The sequence below is a fragment of the Crocodylus siamensis genome, chromosome 4 (assembly GCF_052110815.1).
Source record: "Crocodylus siamensis isolate JL-2025a chromosome 4, ASM5211081v1, whole genome shotgun sequence".
Lineage (NCBI taxonomy): Eukaryota > Metazoa > Chordata > Crocodylia > Crocodylidae > Crocodylus > Crocodylus siamensis.
Genome location: NC_143398.1, coordinates 176,326,891 through 176,332,071, shown reverse-complemented (window position 1 = coordinate 176,332,071; position 5,181 = coordinate 176,326,891).

Sequence of the window (5,181 nt, the reverse complement as noted above, 5' to 3'; positions counted from 1 at the left end):
GCCTGCCTTTCTCACGGTATTCATTTATCAGTGAAAAGGGAGGATTGGTGGAAATGCTGCAGGCTGACATAACTGAGTACACTATGGTATACATCTCTGAGTACATCATGCTCTGGGATAAGTTGTCAGCAATGGAAATTGGACCTGGGACTTCTGGAGCTAAGAGACACAAGCTTTTACTTGAGGCCTTCGGCTCAGAAACTCTTTTTGGCTTTGCCTCTGCTTTTACCACTAGAGGGAAAAAGCAAGCCATGCTATTCAAGCATGGGTTACATATATACAACAATACTGAGAAAGTAATGTGGTCCTTCCTGGCCTCCCCACCCCAATGATTGATTCCTCACTGTTCATTATGGATGCAAAATGCAGAAGCCAATTTAAAAGATAAGTATATTGTTTAGGGGTCAAAGTACAAGAGCTGAGGGTCCAAGAAGTCTCCAAATGTCAGCTGTTCCTTTGCAACACAAACCTTTTCAGCTAGTGTGTTCCTTCCTACTTTCTTACCTGGTAGATGGTGCTAGGACAGGTTGGCCTCTGTCTCCCACTACTGAGTAGATCACAGACAAAGAGGTTTACACATCTGCTCAAGTTTTTGGGCTATAGGACTTGGTTCCTGTGATTCTGGATCCAAAGTTTCCATCTTTCCATTTGCATCTCATCCATCTTCCTCTGATTTAATTGAAACAGATCCTTTCCTCTCTTCAAGCCATGGTTTCTTCGTCTCATCTCCTTGCACCCACTTCTCACTCTTTAAGCCCTTAGCATGACCTTGTTTTTCTTTACACTTGGCTGGGATGACTTAGTCAAGGATAATCCTGACTTGAGCTGGGGGCTGGACTACATGACCTTGTGAGGTCCCTCCCAGCCCTACTTTCCTATGGTCCTATGATCCCCAGTGAGGCTGGTGTTCTGCCCACCCTGTGAATTTTTCAATGTTGTGCCACCTGCAGGCATTTGCTTTGCTTGTATCTTGGATGTGCACTTTCTTTAGGTCAATGTGGCCCCCTCCCACAGGATATGATTCTTGCCTGGGGACAGCAGTGGGTGGGATCAACAATGTTGGATGTGCTGAGGCAATTCATGCGCAGTAGACCAGATCTGGCTCTTGGCACTGTGTCGTCTGACTCTTGGGGCTTCCCACACACTAGATCAGGCGTGCAGAGCATTGTGGAGCCCTGGGAAGTGATCCCAGTACATGGAACCAGGTAGGAGCAACTTCAGGGCTGAGAACCTGATCCTGGCATGTGAGGGCAGGACAGGCCTGGGATCTAATCATAGCATGTGTCGCCTGATCCCAGCACACAGGGGCAGCACAGGACTGTGGGGCCCCAGGGCCTGATCCTGGCACACAGGGATGGCACAGGGCCCTGGAAAGCTCGTGGGACTGGGTCTGGGTGGCACAGGGCCCTGAGGCCTGACTCTGGCACACCAGGACAGTGAAGGGCCTATTACTGACATGCAGGAGTCTGATCTGGCCTGCTGATTGGCCCCTCACCATTGATTTGACCCATGGGGCCACAAGTGCTACTGGTCAATGGCAGTGATTCTCAGCTGGCGTGTAGCAAGAGCCTTTTAAGAACTGCATGGAATATTAACACTGTTAGGTGTGGAAACACTTGCATGATTCACAAGACAAACCTAGAGATTCCAAATAGCCATCCACAGTATCAAAAATATTCTGACCTGTTGTTGGTTTTCTAAGTTCTTTGCAACAGAAAAATTGCTCTACTGATTTCTGTAGCAAAAAATGAAAGGAAGCTAGCATTTTCTGATGGGACCTCTGAGTGTAAAATGTTGAGGACCACTGGCCTATGGAGTATGGGAGCTTTATGATCTTTTCTTCCTTAGGTTAAGCAGCAGTAACATGTGTTTTTAGATCAAGTCATTCTGAGGTTCAGTCCCTGTAGACCAGGCGTGGCCAACCTGTGGCTCCAGAGCCACATGGGGCTCTTCAGAAGTTAATGGAATGGAAGCTGGTCACTGTGTGCTTGTGCAAAGATTCAAAGAGACGCATATTCACTTCTGAAGAGCCACATGTGGCTCTGGAGCCACAGGTTGGCCACCCCTGCTGTAGATAATCTCAATAAAGGATAATGAAAACTTTGTTTTATAACTTTTATAACTTTGTATAATAATTCAAATTCCATGTAATGCCAAGGTGGATCCAGAGGGGTACAGTCATGGCCCCTTTTCAGGCTTTGGTGCAGGAGAAGGATCCAGGGACTTCTTTTAAATTCCTGAAGTAGTTAAGACTGCTTGGCCTGCCTTGGCACCCTCTCCTTCCCCTCTGTATTCAGTGGTACATCCCCTCCCTTCCCATTTCCCTCCACTTCCCAAGCCTGCCATTGTCACCATCTGACCCCAGTGGAGCTTGGGGAGCTCCAGAGCCACTCATGCTTCACTCCATCCAGGGCTGTGAGAAGTAGCTGTGCAAGGAAATGATTTCAGTCCAGTTCCCCCAGGTGTACCCAACCAGCATGAGAACAGGCACAGGGAGAAAGAGCCAGCCTGCTACCACACCATCACTCTTGTCTTTACCTGACTCCCCACACAACAGCTCCCCATTCACTGGCTGGAGCAGGGCAGGAGCTTCCAGACAGTGGTGGCAGCACGTGAGTTTCTTCTTCCAGTGCCCATAAGCATAAGGAGAGAAGATGCAGGGGGGAATAGGAGGGTGAGGGAGGTGCCACTGAGCTTGGAGAGGAAGGGAGGGGGTGCCAAGGGTGTGGGTTTTTTTAAATAGTGGGGACTTAAAAATAGCGCCTAACTGCTCTTCTGTGGCATGGTCTGCCTGCCCCAGCAGGAAGCAGGGAGTCTGGGAGCAGAGAGTGCAGCCACACCACAACACCCAACTTGCCACTCACTTTTACAAAAATCCTGGATCTGCCTATAATATAACGTGTATTTTGCATTTGTTATCATTGCATTTCAAAAAGAGGCCACTGCATTAATGTGTTGTGTAATTCCCTTAGGACTCTCTGAACTTCACCTTTAAGTTGCCTAAATGACTTGTGCTGCCTGAAAATTATAATGCCAAATTAAAAAGGAAAAGGAAAAGGAAGAAAATAATTGAGATTTTTAGGGTTTGGACTTATTGACAAGTGGAGCATGGCCTGAAAGTTTTGAATAAACTACATTCAAAGACTTTGACATTAAAAGACTACAAATGGTCGCTTTTAGACATTTTTCCAAAAACTTAATGATTCTGTATGTCCCTTTTAGTTGTTCTATGAAAACATGTAGTTTTGCAAAATTTAAAACCTATTGTCTACACAAATAAGTTATTCCGGGATAAACCCTGGTGTCCTGCTATAAAAAAGAGTTGCATTGTCCACATGATGCAACTCTTTGTACTAACGTAAATTCAGTGTAATCAGAATTTTTTACTTTGGCTACCTCTTGGGGTATATTTGTCTTGTGGCAAGCAACCTTAGTCCCATGTTCATGAACATGTCTCTGTCTCGGTACAGTTCTGTGGTCTGCCAGTTGCCCTCCAACACTATTTTGTGCCCTTTCCCAACATGGCTGCACTATTTAACTGTGTGGTTTCTACTCCTCTGTGGCCACCTCCCTGTTTAAACTCTGGTGCATGTCCTCTTCGTGCCTGGGCACTCCAAGGATCAAAACCTATGGATATGTTGGCTTATTGTACCTACTACTGGACCTGTGCCAAGTTCTGGCATCTTTCTGCAATGTGAGGAAATGTTAAAGAATAGTAATTGTTCATTCACAACCACTGCTAACAGGAAGTGTACAATGCCATCACTAAGGAAGTCACCTCACAGTGACCACTGTGACACCATGCAGTGTTATGTTAAGGACAGGACTGGAAGTGAACCTACACATGGACAAGGAACAGAAACTACCTTGGATGCTAGGTGAGCCACGTGTCTGTACCACAAGGAGTTAAATAGGAGGCTGGCATGGGGCACCATCATCAAACCATACTTTGTGAGGATGCTGGGATTGGAATGGATGCTCCGAGGACAGTGGGACATAGAAATCCACACAAGTGGAGGTACCCAGGTACCTGCAAGGAACTACTCATGATCCAGGACACTGGAGAGGAATCCACAGACCCCAGCTCAGATCCACAGACCCCTGAGCCCATTGTCAGCTAAGCATCCACTTCTGACAAGACCAGTGCTCCCAGCAGCACACTGGAGGAAAACGGTAATATGATTTGCATTTGCATGAACTTTTAGCATATGATAAGATTTAGCTGACTAGCATTTGTTTCTATTGCCTCTGCTGGCTGTCACCATCATGCATAAAGGACAGTAATTAATGTTTCTGAGTTGCTTCTCTTCTTCCCCACATAGTATGGCCTCTAAGTGTCAAACATGGCAGCTGAGGACTGCAGTTTGTGAAAAGGTCCTCACCTTTTCCAGAACTCAATCTAGTCTTCCCAACCAACCCATTTCCTTCCCCTGCCTATTTGTCAAGTGCTGGTGTACTTGCGCTTGCTGACCTCACCACCCCTTATTTTGGAGCACTGCACTCAAGTTCTGGTCATGATAAATTACAGAAAAAATGAAGTAATAAACCTTGTGTAGTTCTGGAGCTAAGAACATGCTGCATGTTGTGGGGTCAGGAGAGATATTAATTCAGGAAATCCATATTATCCAGAAAAATGATGTCTAGTTTTTTATGAAACCATATAAAAATAATAATATGAAAATCATTCACAAATTGTGCAAAGCCTGGAGCAGGACTGTAACTACCAAAGGCTTTAAACCTTCAAAAAGCATTCACACCATAAGCAGGCAGTTCTGAATTATAAGCCACAAACACCATCACTCCCAAATAATGTATGTAGGGCCACTGCAGAATGGTGATAAATGATGTGGCAAACTTTCAGCATGTACACAGGAGAGATAAAAAGGGAATTTCAGACATACAAAATGCTCTAGGAGAGGGATAACGGTGCATAGCAATTCTGCCTTATCTCTGGTTTCTGAATCTAGTAGTGCGCCCAGACGTGCCTTATTGATGTCTTACTTTTCTTGCCTTATGAGTTCCAGATCCTTATGGCCATTCGTATTAACCACAGGTTAGTGTCTGGTGATTTTTGAGGGCCCAAAGAAAAGAACTAAAATATGAGATGTTTTAAGACTTTGTAGAGGCTTTAGTGAAGCATGAGAAGGCTGTAGAGGGCTAAAGCAGGAAGAGGAGGAGGGT